The sequence below is a fragment of the Geotrypetes seraphini genome, chromosome 12 (genome assembly GCF_902459505.1).
Source record: "Geotrypetes seraphini chromosome 12, aGeoSer1.1, whole genome shotgun sequence".
NCBI lineage: Eukaryota > Metazoa > Chordata > Amphibia > Gymnophiona > Dermophiidae > Geotrypetes > Geotrypetes seraphini.
The window spans coordinates 40,824,898-40,843,443 of record NC_047095.1 but is presented as its reverse complement, the minus strand read 5'-3'; positions in this window follow the sequence as shown (position 1 = coordinate 40,843,443).

The window sequence follows — 18,546 nt, the reverse complement described above, 5'->3', positions numbered from 1 at the left end:
CCCTACCAAGTACTACTGCAGTTATTTGGTATCAGATCAGCTTACCATGTAATGATATTAGCTTGCATCCAAAGGAAATCAGTCTTTTATAGCTGTCTGTTCCCATTAAATTCTGCCCTCACAAATTTTCCTTCAAAAATGAGCTATTCAGCTGTAATTTAGCAGAGCAACTGGAAAAATTAACCTTCCATTTAAAAGTATATTTATCTAATCTCAACTCTGTGATTCCAAATTTATCTGAAAATGAGGTGTGTGTTTTTTTTATTGTAATTTACCCATGACAGGAATGAACAGACATTTTAAAGTTGTGATCAGTTGTTGAGTTAGTTGTGTATTCTAATTTAGCATTTAGCTTTCCATGTAGTTAAGAGAAATGGTTAAGTTCCAAAAACGGCGTATTGGACAATGCTAGCATGAGCATTCAAAGTGCTTTACATGCTTGCTTGGAATAGCCATGCTCAATAAGAATAATTAATTTGGCTCCTTAAAATAACAAAAAACAGTCGTCCCCCCACCTCTTTTTATCAAGTTGCATGAAGGGGGGGTAGGGTATTAGGGAGAACCTTTGCCTTTACCATTTCCCTTTCCAGAGAAAGGAAAATGGTAAAACCAGAGGTTGAGGGGTGGTAGATTCAAGAGCAATGTAAGGAAATTATTCTTTAGGGAGAGGGTGGTGGATGCCTGGAATGCATTTCCGCGAGAGGTGGTGGAGAGGAAAACGGTGACGGAGTTCAAAAAAGCATGGGATGAACACAGAAGATCTAGAATCAAAAAATAATAGTAAATAGTGAAGAACTAAGGCCAGTACTGGGCAGACTTGCACGGTCTATGTCTGTATATGGCCGTTTGGTGGAGGATGGGCTGGGGAGGGCTTCAGTGGCTGGGAGGGTGTAGATGGGCTGGAGTGAGACTTCAGTAGTTGGAACCTAAGAACAGTACCGGGCAGAGCTTTGGATTCTTGCTCAGAAATAGCTAAGAAGAAGAAGAAAAAAAAACCAACACATTTTTAGATTGAATCAGGTTGGGCAGGATAGATGGACCATTTGGGTCTTTATCTGCCTTCATCTACTATGTTACTATGTAGAGTATCTTGGTGTGACAACAGCTCATTCAGCAGCTCCCTTCCTTCTGGGGCTTGCTGCCTACAGATACCTGTGATGTTGTCTATGGCAGTGTTTCTCAACTCAGTCCTGGAGTTTTCAGGGTATCCACAATGAATACACATGAAAGAAATTTGCATATAATGGAGGCAGTATATGCAAATTTCGTTCATACATATTCGTTGTGGATATCCTGAAAACCTGACTGGCCAAGGGCGTACTCCAGGACCAAGTTGAGAAACACTGGTCTAGGCTATACCCAGCCTCACCCCATTCCACCCAAGTCATGCCTCGTTCCACACCAGCTTCACCCCCCGCCCCACCCCCTTCAACCTGTTCTCGTGCCCAGATCCTCGTCGGGAGAGCATCTGCACATGTGCAGGTGTGACGTGATGATGCACGTGACATCGCCGCATTGCATGCGCCAGATGCCCTCCCGACACCATCCCACGTGAGAAGCTTTCCAAAACCCCGACAAAGTGCCGGGTTTTGGAAAAGCCACCCAGATGCCCGGACACATCCTCTAAAAATAGGACATGTCTGGATAAATCTGGACATCTGGTAACCCTATACCTGGCCCAGGTGCCTTACCATAATAGGGGACCTTCTTCATTATCTGAACTCTGTAGCCCCACAGATGAATACTTGCCCCTGAGTGGCTGCCAGAGAGACGAATGGGTCCATGGAGAGGGAACCAGTAGCGTATGCCTTTGACATTGCAGTGTTACTCACCTGCCTCTGCCTTCACTTCCAGCTGGTGTCTCACCCCCTTCACCTCCCCTCCCCCCAAGTAGTCCTGTACGTGCTGCCACAGGGTCCAGCTCCATTTCCTAAAATTCTCCTATATGGAAACAAGGAGAAAGAAAGGAGTGTGAGAAGGAGGCTAAGAGGCAAGTACATGACAGAAGTTTCACAATGCTACCTAGCTATTCACATTAGGGATTGACGTTACTGTGTTGCATGACTTCTGCCTTCATCTCCATATGCCACATATTTGCCTTATGATATGGGGAAGAGGCTGCTGTGGTGGCTTCTGTGATCTTAATTCAAGATCAGGGCATATACGGCAATGACATGAACATGCTGCCCTCCTAATGAATCATTACAGATGCCCGAGAAGGTGTGTAATGTGGCGGACGAGGTAGCCTAGTGGTTAAGCAGTTGATTTATCATTCAAGGGTGGTGGGTTCAAATCCTGTTACTGGTATCTATCACCTTGAGCTAATTACTCCATCATTCATGGTCACAGATGCAAATAGTGATTTTTTTGTACTGAGATCATAGCTAATTAATTAAAAACCTTTCTGAGCTTGCACTTACCTCCCTAGGGAAGGAGGCTTGCTGATTGTAGGTGGCAGTGAGCTTTTGCCGGGCCCATCTATATTTATTGTAGCTCCTCCTCCAGTGCCTTGGAATGATGAAGAACTTATGGAGCCTGGGCAGGACGAGCCTCGCCAGCAGGAGGGTATCACGGTCAGAAATATTTGCTTATCATCTGCCTTTAGCCATTTTGCATAGTGTCCCTGTGCATTGGGCGCTGACGTCAGCACCGATATGGGTTTAGCGCACGCTAATCTGCTGCGTGTGCTAAAAATGCTAGCGTACCTTAGTAAAAGGAGCCCTAAGTGTATGGCACTCAATGGAGACCGCCCTAACTTTGTTGGCTGGTCCAAGAACTTTTTAGCGGCCTGTCGTATGTTCTTTCATTTGGGATTTTTTATACATTGTGAATGCTAGGCTCTAGCCCAGTTATCTCAAACTCAAACCCTTTGCAGGGCCACATTTCGGATTTGTAGGTACTTGGAGGGCCTCAGAAAAAATAGTTCATGTCTTATTAAAGAAATGACAATTTTGAATGAGGTAAAACTCTTTATAGTTTATAAATCTTTCCTTTTGGCTAAGTCTTAATAATAATATTGTAATTTATAGCTAAAGAGACATTTGATCAAGAAACTGTTTTATTTTACTTTTGTGATAATGATAAATATACCAAGGGCCTCAAAATAGTACCTGGCGGGCCACATGTGGCCCCTGGGCCGCGAGTTTGAGACCACTGCTCTAGCCCTTATTTTGTTAGCCATTTTCTTGGGGAAAAACCCCCCAAATGATTTTCATTTTCTTTTATTTACTTTCTTAACATAAGGATCCATTCCCCTTTCAATTTTGCCTACATCCCCGATCTCGTTCTGTCCTGCAAGCTTTTCTTTCAGGTATTGTCTCTTTCTGCTATGGAGCAGTTTACACATTTTCGACTCGTACAGGCTCATGTTTATTTTTGCAGTTTTTTTTGTCTGCGGTTTTATTTGATACCTTGTCAACCTGGGACCCCTGATGAAGGCGTGTTAACCGAAACACGGACCGTGTCGGGTCCTTTGGTTTGTTCAAAGGTGGTGATATTTACCGCACTCAAAACTTTTTGGTATAATAAATATAGCCTCCATCCTGCAGTTTATCTTTGTTTTCCCTCTTTCTGTTAAAGACAGCACGACTGAAGTCCAATACTTTGAGTCTCGAATATTTAGACACAGGTTTAGCTGCCTAAATGGGCCCCTATCTGGGCATTAGAGACACTCTCTCCATTTGTGAGTACTAGATTCATCATTGTCCTTTCTCATGGGTTCTATCACCATTTGCCTGAGAAGAGCTTCTTAAGAGCAATCTCCTCTACTTCTTTTCAGTTCTACAGAAGAGATGTTCCGGTTGAAATCTCCTGGTAATAACTCCCCGATTATTCCCAGCTTTTGAATATCTATGATCAGGTCTCTTTCTACTTCCTTCAACACATGTATGAACGTGATTGAACAAGAGCACTTCCATGTGGGACAGTGAAGTGCTGGCCTGTAGTTCAAAGGGGGCAGAGGATCAGAAAATCAAAATTCAAAGCTCAGCTCAAAGAGCGGACATGCTATGGCTTATCGGCAGCACAAACCAAGCACATTATTTAATATATAGAAAAAGTAGTGAAAAATACAGTACTTCTGTGCTATAGGTAGGCACAATTACGATCATAGATCACAAAATCTCCGCAATAATCTTGAAAGGTTCATAGTCTCAATGTGCATTAAGCATTGTTGTAAAGAGTCCAAAGCTGCAGCATACAAGCCATAAGCAAAATCCCAAATGGAGCAACACTTTCAAGCAAATTGTTTCCACTAGACAAGAGTAAATTGATCTCTTTCAGAGTACAATGTACAAATCCATATGTCACTGAATTTCAATCAAGATAGCCCTGCAATACCTCTGTTTCACTGTATTGCTGCTTCAGAGAATAGTCGGTGGTGTAGCAAGGGTGAGAGGTGCCCAGGACAGAGGCCTCCTTCCCCTCCCTTGTCTCAAATCCCCACTCCTTCGCCGATCCCCCCCTACCAGGCGTGCGTGTTCCCCTTCCCTTCCCCCGCACCTCTAGCCATTCACCGCTGCAAGCAACAACTTCAACGTGCTCCTCGCGACCCCGGCGGATCTCCCTCTGATGTCACTTCCTACGCGTGGCACTCGGAAGTGACATCATTGGGAGAGCCGACGCGGTGGCAAGGAACACGTTGAAGTTGTTGCTTGCGGCGGTGAACAACTAGAAACACGGGGGAAGGGAAGGGGGGAACGCGCGTGTGGCAAGGGGAGGAGTGGGAAGAGGCGTTGGGAAGAGGGGAGAGGAGGAGGGGTGCTGGTGCCCCCAGTGAACCATCCCCTTTGCCCTCCCCCCCTTACTACACCACTGGGAATAGTGACAACAAAACTCCACCATGGTCATCTCATCATCAGAAACCTCTCTGCATCCATTCGACAAACCCACTTCCATCTGATTGTAAGATAGCAATGATGACTTGGAAAGGCCAAGACGGTCTACCCAGTCTACTCATATTGATTCATGCACTTCTACACGCATGCAAATGAGTTTGTGCAAGCAGCCCAACGCAACCCAATATTTCCCTACATCTTTTACTTTTCACCCTTTTATGCACCACTCCTCATCTACCACTACTTCTACTTATCATTTCTATAGCGCTGCTAGACATACTGGGCGCTGTACTTTAATCCTTTTCAGCTTGTCTAAAATTTGCCTCCAAAATGACCTATAGTCTTCCTACTGACAGCTCACCTCAGGTCTTTCAATCTTAAGTTTTACTACTGGCAAAATCAATATTTAAGTCAACAACGAGCCATGTTAAAATTCAGCTTCTTCTCACTGAAGTTTTGCAATTACATGTATCCCAATTTTCTCGGGATACATGTAATACCACTGCCATTCAGGATTACAGTTGATAGTCCACACAGACTCTCCCAGTGCTTTTCAGGAAGCCCAACGCAATGCCTATGATGTTCTCCGATTCTGGCATGCAAATGAGGTTATGAATATTAAAACCAGCCATCCGATCGATGACCTAACATTGCAGGCCAGAATTGTATCGGCAGTACCGACCCGAAAAAAATTGACAGGTTTGCTCAGGTTTGGGGTTTTTAAATTTTTCCCTATGGACAGAGATGTGTGTGTGTAACACACACACAATAACTGGCCCATAAAATAAATACCTTGCCATTCCCCCCCCCCCCCCCCCACCGACAACCTCCCCAGAACCAAAATAGAGGCAGGAAGAATGCTTACTCCCTCCTGCCACCATACACTCCCCCCCCCCCCCGCATTTCAATATAAATCAGCAGGAGGGATGCCTACTCTCACCTGCCACTACGAAACCCCCCTCCCCCGGCCAAACTGACAGACACAAGAGGTTGTGACAGTCATTTTCTGAAGGAAGCTGCAAGGGGCAGGAATGAGTGGACTTTGCACTTGCCCCATTGTTCCCACCAGAACACAAGAGATACAGATAATCCTGGGGGGGGGGGGAGGAGAGAAAAGGAAGGAGGTGGGCTACTTTAGGGGGCTCGGCTGAGGGGGTGTTTGTAAATCGAAAGGGCAAGTATTGTCTCAGACCATATAATGTGGTATCTGAATAACACAAAAAATGGGGGTGTATTTTAAACACCATACAGAAAAACTTGAACTGAATCCTAGCATCAACAGGGAGCCAGTGCAGCTTTAACATATATGGTGTAATTCTGTCACCTGCTTCAAATCCTATTCTGGCTTCTTGCGATCCTAGGGAAGTCCATTGATCTTCCGGAAGAGGTGATGGAGACAGAGACCATGTCTGAATTCAAGAAAGCCTGTGATAGGCACGTGGGATCTCTTAAAGAGAGGAAGAGATAATGGTTACTGCGGATGGGCAGACTGGATGGGCCATTTGGCCTTTATTTGCCATCATGTTACTATGTTTCTAATTGCCTCATGTACAGTACATACTTAGATTGTGAGCTCCCCAGGAACAATACCCACTTCTTTAGTAGCTTTTGGGTTTGCAGGCAGTATGTAAAAGCTTTAATAAAAAAAATGTGGAATATAGTACTTATTAGACTTTCTTGAGCTAGCTATAGAGGCCTGCGGTGAAGTGGAATACACCTTATTGTTCAAAAATCAACTATTATACGTAGCTGGGATATTTTGAGACAGGCAGGATCAGAGAGTTTTGCTTCGAGACAACGCCAGTTTGACACTACCAGAGAACTTTGCTTCTCCTTTTCTGCAATTGACTTTCGTATGTCCCAAGGAATTCAATCTTGAATCTATAAAGGACATCAAAGCTGATACTTGGAAAAACCTTATCAGGCCAGATTCCGCAAATGGCAAGACAATTAAAAGGAACCATTATTTATGCTAAAGCCCATGAGACTGATATTGTAGATATTAAAAAGTGTTTGCTTGGGCAGCTTTGAAGAGGAGGCGGAGAAGAATAATGGGAATGAAGTTATTTTTGTGAAAGACAATATCCTTCTTTGTAACAACTAAGCTACAGTAAGAGCTAGCATGCGCTTACTACAGCTTAAAATGGCTTGCGGCAGGATGCGCTCTGATGTCTTGTGGTAATTTTTGAATCTGCAAGTGCAAACTACGCAGTAAACTTTTACTTTTTAGTGTAACAGGGAGATGTCTGGGGCAGAGTAGGCATTTCTTCACTAATCAGCGCATGTACATTACTGCATGCTGATGAGCATAGGATTAACATATGAGTCCTCACCATCGGGAAGGGGTAAAACATGGACCTGACGGACCTCGCGGATCTAAACCCTGAGGTTAAAATTCTGAGGTCCGTGCCGATTGTACTTACCCTGTTTCCCCGATGATAAGGCAGGGCCATCAAATAAGACAGCCCCCCCTTTTTAGAAAAAAATGTAAAATAAGGCACCCCCCCCCCCCGCAAATAAGCCACCTACCGATACCTGCGCTTACCCGAATCGGGTGGTACGGTGGGTGACTCCGTGTGGTCCCTCCGTCTACCGTATTTGCCTCCATGGCTGCGTGCCGCGCCTCGTCATGAAGTGAAGAGGAGGAAGTGACAGGACTGCAGCGCGCGCATGTGACTCCGCGCAAGGAAACACAGGCAGCTTCCCTCATCCCTCCCTAACGGAGACTGCAGGAGTTTGTTCACGGCCAGAACATCCAAAAGTGAGACACGCAGACAGGTTTCTTTTGCTGTGAGCAATACCACTTACTGTATATAAAGCCTGTTTAAAATGCATACGGTATATAAACAATGGTTTCACATTGTCAAGTCCCCTCTGATGCTGCACTACAGAATAATCTCTTTACTGTGTTTCCCTGATGGAGAACATTGGGGACATTAAATGGTACAATATATGGTATGATGGATAAAGCTGGCCATACATGGTACGATTTTTCGGCCGACCGATTCTTCAGCCGTCAAATAAGACAGCCCCCCCTTTTTAGAAAAAAATGTAAATAAGGCATCCCCCCGAAAATAAGCCCTAGAGCATATTTTGGCCTTCCAAAAAAAATAAGACAGTGTCTTACCATCGGGGAAACAGGGTATTTTCTGGCTCTGACAGACCTTAGTGACAGTTTAGTGCTGACGGATCCGTCTCAGCATAGGGAGGGAAAAGTATTAGGATCTGTCAGCGCTACAATGTCACCGAGGTCTGTCAGAGCCAGAGACTAGTGCTAGTGCTGGAGCGGGCTCTAAAATGAATCATTTAAACTGGTTTCCTGCAGCCCCAGTAAATCGGCTCTGACATACCTCGGTGACATTGTATTGCTGACGGATCCTAATACTTTTCCCTCCCTATGCTGAGACGGATCCGTCAGCACTAAACTGTCACTGAGGTCTGTCAGAGCCAGAAAATAAGTAAAATTGGCATGGATTTCAGAATTTTAAGGATGTGCGGGTTTAGATCCGCGAGGTCCGTGAGGTCCGCGTTTTACCCCTTCCCATCACCATCTAGAAACAGATGGTGGTAAGAGCTCACATATTAATATTTCTTCAATGGCTGCGCAATAGTGGCAAAATTAGCACAGATAGGTAGACATTCTGTTATGATGCTAGTCAATCCTAGACATAATCCCCCTCTCCCAAAGTTGTATCTTTATCTCAAGTGCATCAAATCCTTGGAAAATGCACTCTTTAAAGAGAAAATCCGTCGTTGCTCCCTTTGTCTCAAGCAGCGACGAATATCACCCCGTCTCTCACCAATCATCAGCTGCTCCAGCAGTGCACATCTGCAGTCTGAAAACTCATGGCCTGTAACATCCAGAGGTTTAAACTCCACGGTAGAGTGAAAAGCTTTTTTGTGATTGGACTGAGATGGGTGCATATGGATGACGTCAGCGAGCCAGTGCTTTTTAGACTTGGCTGAAGGAGTTCCGGAATGCCACTGTAGCTGTGAGCTCCACTCCGTGAATTTTATTCCCCTGAAGACGCTTTCTCAGTGAAACAGGGTACCTCTGTTGGGATTGAAGAAACAAGCAGTTTGGAATACAGTACTCCACCGAAATTTGCAGGGGTTCCGTTCCAGGAACACCCGCAAATTTCAAAAGACCACGAATGCAGTTTAGGACTTGATCAAAGGCAGAGAGGGCAGCTGGGGCGCTGAAAATCATTCGCGGTATTTTCTGACCGCCTCTTCCTGGTACTAAAGTCAGGCTACACCAATCAGGATCTGCTTTGACACATCAGATAATGTGTCAAAGTAGCTCCTGATTGGTGTAATCATGACTTTAGTACCAGGAAGAGGTGGTTGGAAAATACTGCGAATTACTGAGGCTGCGATTCATGAACCGCGAATTCGCGGGGGTTTACTGTATTTCATTTTTATTTATTTATTTAAATTTTATATCACGTCCTACCCAGAGGCCCAGAACGGGTTACAGTACTACATTCACAGTGATTGGGGTACAGGAATAAAGGTACATTGTATATACCAGTACTTTAGGGTTAAGACAATATAATAATAGTATATTAGAGGTACATGCATAATAGTACGTACATAGTATATTGTTGGGAGGTGAGAAGATAGAGGGATGAGAGGGAAAAAGACCCTCAGGAGAGACATTGCATTGCTGAATCAAACCTACCATAAGGTCTGCTGTGCAAAAAGTGCATATTTTCCTGTCAGCACAAATAATACTTTTGCAAGAGGACTTCATCTTTGCCCTAGCAGCTGGCAAACATTTGCTGACTGTGACAAATGGTGGATGTTCTATTCTGGGACATTCCAAGAAATGCTTGGGCCATAAGAAAGCCGCAATGTCAGGTCAAAATGACATGATCTGTAAATAAAGCTGCAGACAATCTGCAAGCAAGATTAGGAGGGAGGGGAGGGTGCCCGAGGGTGCCCACCCTCCGGGATCATTGACCTTAGTATTAAGAATGCATTGTTAGGGAAAATAGGGAAGTCATATTTGACATCAAGTGACACCTTGCTTCATTATGACTCAATTGCCATTATGTATACCATCCAATCATTAAAAAATGACAAGTGTGACAAGCCAATAGAAATTAAGTATGTAATTAGTAGCTATGCAAGACTCTGGACTCCAGGCTACTAAGTTTGGTTACATCACATTCACAGTAAAAGGAGCAAAGCGTAAGGGTGAATACCTCAAATATTATGGGGGGGGAGGGTTGTAAGGTGCATTCACTCTAGGCTGGGGGCTTTAGGTTTGAAGCAAGAAAACCCGGTCAGTAACAGGGGTGGCCGTGGTATATAGTCTTCACCGGATTAAGATCATGTCATATATGCAGGTCAATAGCACCGAAGCCTTTGAGCCATTTGTGGCTAAGTGGTGATTTTTTTTTTTTTTTATATCATTTATCTGCTTATGGAATGGTTACCTGGAGTGAGTACCAATTGATATGTTCCTACAGTGGGAGAGATAACCTGTGAGAGACTTTTTTGATTTAATTTTTGTAAATAAGACACTGTATTGTACTATATTATATTTGTGGAAAATGTGCAGCTTTTGGTGGTATGCAAGGTGTGCTGCACATGTTCCAGGCAGAAGAGTGGTGAACTTGCGCTCTCTCACAACATGTGAAACAAGAGGAGTGGTGTATGGGATGACGTGTCCATGCGGGTTAACCTATATTGGTCACACTGCCAGATGTTTCAAGACTCGGTTATTTGAACACCGGTCCAACATTAGTCACAAAAAAGAAGTTGACATCCTGACCCGCCATTGTGTGTTTTGTGTTAGAACACATTCCTGTTACCCCGCAGAGGGGCAATGTGAAGAGGCTTTTGTACCAGCATGAACAGCGCTGGATTTTCTTTTTGGATACCATATGGCCTAATGGCCTTAATCAGCGGGTGGAGTGGGTGGCATTTTTTGGATGAGTAACAGTTCTTGGCTGTTGCTATGACACTGTAACCCGGAAGTGCCTCCGGAAGTTGGATCCTGTAGTTCCTTTTTAGCAAGGGGCGTGTCTTGTGCCGGTGTGCATGGAAGAGAAGTTTTCCAGCTGACACAATCCCTGAGGAACCCTTTGAGAGGCGAAACAAGGCCCTTGTTGGAGGATTGGGCATGGATTCTGGACTGTACATCTAAATGGTGCCATGGTGTTTTCATCTATAGTCTGGCCAGACATTTTCTACCAGCACAGCATGGCGTTTCAGACCATGGTCTCAAGCTAAGTAAAACTTTTTTTTGCTTTTCCTGTGCACAGTGATGGGCATATTGCCCTTTTGATAATTACATTTCAGTGGTGGTGGAGTTTTTTTTGCCAGTGATAGCACATAAGCAGCTTGGACTTTAAACAGTATTGAAGTTGTTTACTGCTGCATAAAAATTTTTGAGGCTTTTTCTCCACTGATTTGAGAAATGGTTATCGGGGGAGTGTAACCCATCTCTGGTGAGTAATATTTTGTAGTTAAATTTTGGGATTTTTCTATTACTCTTAGTTTTTTCTTATTTAGAGAATAGTACCTAAGCATGGATCTCGTGCCTAACTGTGGTTGCCAGAGTTATACCCACTGAAATATAATGTAAATGACGGCACCCAAGTTGGGTGCACTAAGCCATTATTCTATATGAATACGTGCAATCTTTTGGAACGTGTCTGACATGCTCATGTTCCTAAGACAAAAAAACAAAATGCAAATAGAACCAAAAGGTTCAACAAAGGAAATGAAGCAGGAAAACAACAAAAGATGGTGGAACAGACAATCGGATGTACCAGTTTGTGGTTTAATGTGTCCCCCCCCCCCCCAAATTGAAAACAATCTACAAAGGATATATACAGTCACAAAAGACCCACAGAATTAAAACCAAATAATGTATAAAATACTACTACTAATAATAACTTTATTTTTCTATACCGCCATAATCTTGCGACTTCTAGGCGGTTCACAGTGAAGATAAGCTGTACAGTCAGCGAATTACAGTGTACAAATAAAGAAGAGATTGCAGCGAATTACAGTGTATAGATAAAGAAGAGATCACTGGGCGGTCAGTGATTACATGGTGCAAATTGGCAAGAGGAAAGATATACATAGATTACTATATAATTTTTGACAAGTTACATTGAAATGGTGGAAGAAAAACCAGCGAAAAGCTGGATACAAATTGTGAAGAGGACATTGAACAGTCAGTGAGTACAGGGGCCATGTTTCGGCAAAATAAAAATGCCTTCCTCAGGGGGTCTTATTGGGTCCTAATAGATGGAAAGAGAAAAGATTAAGACATTTTTTTTCCAAGAATAAGTGATGGGTATGCATGTAATAAAAATAAATGAATGTGTGAATGATATAAATTACTGTGTGTGAGGTGAAATGAAATGGAGAAAAAACAATGTTGGAAAACCAGGACAGGGGGTGGTTATTAATCCACAAAAAAAAAGAAAAAATAGTGTGGTAGTAGAAACTCTAAAAAGAAATGGAAAATGATACCAAAATTGTGGAAAAGAACAAGCTCCGATCCCGTCTAGGGAGGAGCGCGGCCAAATCGGCCGAAGCCGGAGCGAAAGGATGGGAGGGGGGGGAGGGAGGAGAAGGAAGGGCCAATCGACGGATGAAGCGGGGGGGGTGGGGGGTTAGGGGATAGGGGTGAGCGGAAGGGAGGTCGCCCTTTCGATACGGCGATCCCGAGAGAGACGCAGCTCGGTGAAAAAATGCACAATGAAAATAACCTGCTGATACAGTGGCCAGTGATAACTGATGAAACAGAAAATTAACTGGTGAGGAGTGAACTAAGGGCTCCTTTTCCGAAGGTGAACTGCCACGCGTTCTACACGCTAACACCGCCATAGAGCTGGCGTTAGCATTTTCCATGCAGCATGGGGTTAGCGTGCGTGGCATTGTAGCGCATGCTAAAAACACTAGCGCACCTTTGTAAAAGGAGCCCTAAGTACTTCTAATATGTTTAAAAATACTTCTTTTCAATGCTCATTTCAGGTTGCTTTGGGGGTTGTTTTTTTTATCCTTTGTTGTCTTCATTTTTGACACGTGTTTTCTTTTTTTTTTTTTTTTTTTTGCTTCTTCACAGATTTTTATATTTAAGACAGCCAAGGTATGTCAGTCTTTATGGTTTTAAAACACCACTTCTGATCTTTCACTATTCCCCACCCCCACCCCCTTTTGCAAAACCGCAATAGTGTTTTTTAGCACAGGCCAGCACGCTGAATGTTCTGCGCTGCTCCCGTCACTTGTAGAGTTCCTATGAGTATCAGGAGTAGCGTAGAACAGTGGTTCCCAACTCTGTCCTGGCGGACCACCAGGCCAGTCGGGTTTTCGGGATAGCCCTAATGAATATGCATGGAGCAGATTTGCATGCCTGTCACTTCCATTATATGCAAATCTCTCTCATGCATATTCATCAGGGCTAGCCTGAAAACCTGATTGGCCTGGTGGTCCTCCAGGACAGGATTGGGAACTACTGGCGTAGAGCATTAAGCATACCAGCCTGCGCTAAAAAACCGCTACTGCAGTTTTGTAAAAGGAGGTGATTGTTATAGGGCCATATTATTTAGTTCACTCTTCTCTTAACATTCATTTTAAAATGAAAAATAATTAACACAACATTTTTCTGACTGCCCCACCATAATGTTGTTTTCACACGTAGATGTCAATATCTTCAAGTTTAAATCGTTCTAAAATAAATGCCTTAGTGTGTTCCGTCTACAGATTATAATGATAACAAAAATCTATACGAAAAGCTCATGCCAGTCAATAACATCCAGTGATGGTCACTGTTGCAGATCGCAAAAGAAGTATTTAATAGAAACCAGTTTTATAACCTGATCTATTTTGACATTTTTCCCCCTGTATTCTCTCCAGCAGTATTACCACTGCGCTCATATCTGCAAAATCGTTTGATGATAAAAGAAACCTGGCAAAATGACCTGAACTCTGAGCTCGCCGTTTCCCGGTGTTAACTCAACAGTAATAAATCACACACCAATATCAGTTTGAGTTCTCAGAGAAGCACATTTGTTGGTTTAAAAACAGAAACATTTTTCTTATACTGGATTTAAAAGAAAAGGGAGCCCCAGTATTTGTGAGTTAAAAAGAGGGGAAAAAAATAGTCTTTTTAGTGCAAGTTTATCAAGATAATGGAAAATCAATTGCACTGTAGCTCTTCAAAGACTGCAGCAAAAGAAAATCAGGAAGCATATAGAGAATTAGCATTTAGGGGGTAATTTTCAATAGGCTGCTTATTTGCAAATTACATTGACAATTTCCCCAGGAAAACTGTGAAGCTAACTTAAAAAAAGCTGGCTTTTAGAAAGCTACGGTAGAAGTTCCTACCGCGGCCAACGAGGTAAGTGCTCCCACGCTCATAGAATTCCTATGCCTGTTGGTGCATTTACCTCGCCGGCCCGCGGTAGAAGCCTCTAGCTTGGCTTTGTAAAAGGATCCCAAAGGGAAATGTTTAAATGTAGATAATATTAAGGGCCTCTTCTACTAAACCGCTCTAGCAGTTTTAGCACCGGAAGCCACTCTGAATGGCCCGCGCTGCTCCGGACGCTCATAAGAACATAGTAACATAGTAGATGACGGCAGATAAAGGCCCGAATGGTCCATTCAGTCTGCCCAACCTGATTCAATTTAAATTTTTTTAAATTTTTTAAATTTTTTCTTCTTAGCTATTTCTGGGCAAGAATCCAAAGCTTTACCCGGTACTGTGCTTGGGTTCCAACTGCCGAAATCTCTGTTAAGACTTACTCCAGCCCATCTACACCCTCCCAGCCATTGAAGCCCTCCCCTGCCCATCCTCCACCAAACGGCCATACACAGACACAGACCGTGCAAGTCTGCCCTGTAACTGGCCTAGTTCAATATTTAATATTATTTTCTGATTCTAAATCTTCTGTGTTCATCCCACGCTTCTTTGAACTCAGTTACAGTTTTACTCTCCACCACCTCTCTCGGGAGCGCATTCCAGGCATCCACTACCCTCTCCGTAAAGTAGAACTTCCTAACATTGCCCCTGAATCTACCACCCCTCAACCTCAAATTATGTCCTCTGGTTTTACCATTTTCCTTTCTCTGGAAAAGATTTTGTTCTACGTTAATACCCTTCAAGTATTTGAACGTCTGAATCATATCTCCCCTGTCTCTCCTTTCCTCTAGGGTATACATATTCAGGGCTTCCAGTCTCTCCTCATACATCTTCTGGCGCAAGCCTCCTATCATTTTCGTCGCCCTCCTCTGGACCACCTCAAGTCTTCTTACGTCTTTCGCCAGATACGGTCTCCAAAACTGAACACAATACTCCAAGTGGGGCCTTACCAATGACCTGTACAGAGGCATCAACACCTTCTTCCTTCTTCTGACTACGCCTTTCTTTATACAGCCCAGCATCCTTCTGGCAGCAGCCACTGCCTTGTCACACTGTTTTTTCGCCTTTAGATCTTTGGACACTATAACCCCAAGATCCCTCTCCCCGTCCGTGCATATCAGCTTCTCTCCTTCCAGCATATACGGTTCCTTCCTATTATTAATCCCCAAATGCATTACTCTGCATTTCTTTGCATTGAATTTTAGTTGCCAGGCATTAGACCATTCCTCTAACTTTTGCAGATCCTTTTTCATATTTTCCACTCCCTCTTCGGTGTCTACTCTGTTACAAATCTATGAGCGTTGGGAGCAGCGCGGGCCATTCAGCGCGGCTCCCCGCACTAAAACCGCTAGCGCGGTTTAGTAGAAGAGGGGTAAGTGTGTATATACAAAGGATCTGGATATTTTGAAGATGCTCTTTGTGTGGATCATGAATGTAAAATAGTTCAATGTTGGAAAAACAGTACAAATTGAAGTTTTCCCCATGAATTTGATTGTGCTTGATCAGAAAATAAATTTGTTAAGGCCATCCTGGAGTCGCTCAAAGCTCTGTTTCTGCTTCTTTTTCTTTTTTTTTTTTTGCTATTACTTTTGCTTAATGGAGCAAATTTCTTGGTACTAGTAGCTATAACTTATGTTTTCACATTCAGCAATGATACATTGATGAAAAGACATTTTATACAAACAAATCTAGCAGCACTATATTTTATTAAATGAACCTTCTATAATCTGCACTTGATTGTGGAAAATAACACAAATTTAACATACTTTGCTAATAGTTAAACATGTGCATGAGTTGTCAGACATTTGGAAGGTAATTTCATAAACCTATTTGGCACGTAAAACAGTGATTTAGGTCTGTAAATGGGCTCTTATGAAATTAGAGGTCACAACAGCCATTTTCTTGAAGCTACTGCTAAGAGCTTTGCTTCTGCCCCCAACGCCCTCCCCACTGGACCACCAGGCCTATGGTGATGGTGGGCTGGAGGGGGACTGATGATACTGAGGGTCATTTTGAGGGGGTGGGGAATCAGAATGGGCCTGAAGGTTCTTGGGGAGAAAGGGGAATGGGAAGGAGCCTGCTGGTTTAGTAGGGGGAGGGGTGGAAGGGTTAGAAAGGGGGGTTAGAGGGCCTGAGGGAGATTTTAAAGTTATGCAGCTGCTGGCCTGATAGTCAGTACTGGAACCTGCACAGCTAAGTGGCTTTTCAGCTGTCCTAATTTCAGCCACCTAACTATGCAGGTCCCGGCACATTACTAACAGCTAGAGAATGACACGGTGACAAAATTCATCACCGTTCCCGTCCCCGTGGATAACCGCGGGAAATAATCCCTTGTCATTTTCTAGTGTCTATTTCAACCTCAGTCCTTCTACACCAGCATTCTTCAGAGCAAAGCTTGCTGGTCAGTGGTTGTGGCCATTCATACTCTGATTCTTATGTGAGCCAAGGATAATGAAGCCATTGTGACATCACTGATGTGATTGGCTCTTAGGCACTGGTGGAATGAGGCATTATGACATCACAATATCTGCTCTGGATACCAGAGACTGTCATTCTGTAGTGTCTGTTTCAACTTCAGTCCTTCTACACCAGCATTCTTCAAAGCAAAGCTTGCGGGTCAATGGTTGTGGCCATTCATACTCTGATTCTTCCCTCTCTCCTTAAAAAATGACATGAAGATGGTTTCCCGCGGTTATCCACAGGGACGGGAACGGTGATGAATTTTGTCACCGTGTCATTCTCTACTAACAGCCACATAACTGTCTCCTGTACTGTACACCAATGCTGCTCCCTATACCTAGGGATACCAGATTTTTACTTTAGTAAAATCCGAACCCCTAGACCTGCCCCAGGCCCACTCAGTTCCACCCATCCCTGCCCCATTACGCCCCAGTCCCACCCCCAATCCTGTCCTGCAGGAGAAAATCCACGCATGTGGGTCAATTTTTAAGAAGATTTCTAAACAGCGATTGATGTTCAAATGACTGCCCATGCAAATGAGTTTTGCAGAGGGCAGTTGTAATTCCATCCAATAACTCGCTTTGAAACCAGCTCTCACACATGTTCAGAGCCGGTTTGGGGAAGCCCAAACAGCTGAACAGCAGGTAAAGCCCCAAAGCAGCCTCCTGCCACTCAGCTGTTGGGGCTTTTTCTTTTATTTTTTTAATGGCACACATGTTGTGCATGTGTTACACATGCACAATATCTGCCCCATTATAAAAAGCGAATCAAGCCACCGCCCCCTATGATGCTGCCCCATGACCCCTGGAAGAAAAATAAAGAGAGGCAGGAGGGATACCCACTCCTACCTCTGTGACCCCCGACCCCCCCCTGCCTAGATGAGCTGATTCCCCCCTCCCCCCAACCAGGACCCCCCTCTGCAGACTTAAATAAAAATTGACAGGAGCGATACCTACTCCCTCCGACCTCCACAACCCCCCGCCAAATTGACCAATTCCCTCCCATTGCAGGACTCCCTCCCCACTCCCCCTACTTTAGAAAGAATTGGCAGGAGGGATGCCTATGCCTTCCTGCCATCAGATGTCCCCCCGCTCCCCTAAACCAACCCCCAAACCACCCCTGTACCTATACAGAATGATGACAGCAAGAGTAATGCCCAGTCCCTCCTGCTTGCAGGCTTGCCACTCCAAAATTGTAGGCCTTCCCCTTCCCGGTGCATCCTAGGATAAACTGGGAGGGGCCAAAGGCCCTGATTGGCTCCGATGCCTAAGGCCATTGGTACATGATTGGAGAGTTTTGTGCATTAGGCACAGACTCCCTTTTCCCAAATCTCCCACCTTCAGAGGCTTTTGATCCCTGGTGCTCCCCCTACCACACACGCACCCACCCATGTCTGACATAGACTATAAAAATCTGAAGTCTAACCTTTAATCTTTAATCTGAGGGTTAGCTTGGGTCCCAATCTTCTCCTTTCCCCTTGGCCTTGAACTCATCCCAATGGGTCCAGGGTGGGAAGCAATAGGAGCAGGATTGATTTCCACTCACTCCTTCCCTGTGGCTGCCTCTTCAAAAACGATGCCTCTCGTCTCCTGCATTAGTCTCCTGGTACTGTCGCAATGAGTAAACATACAGATAGGGATTCTTCCTCACCCATCAAAGCAAGTATGGAGGTTTTGCTCTTTTGTCTGGCCTTTAAACTTTAACCAGATTACAATACTGTGAGGAAGCCTAATATGTGGGCCAAGACTTGTATTAATATGGCAATACTGCCTTTAACAGTGGTAAAGCTGCTGTCTTCTACAATATCATTATGTTTGAAGCCTGGATATTAAAGTCCACCAACATAACACCAGGGAGTACATG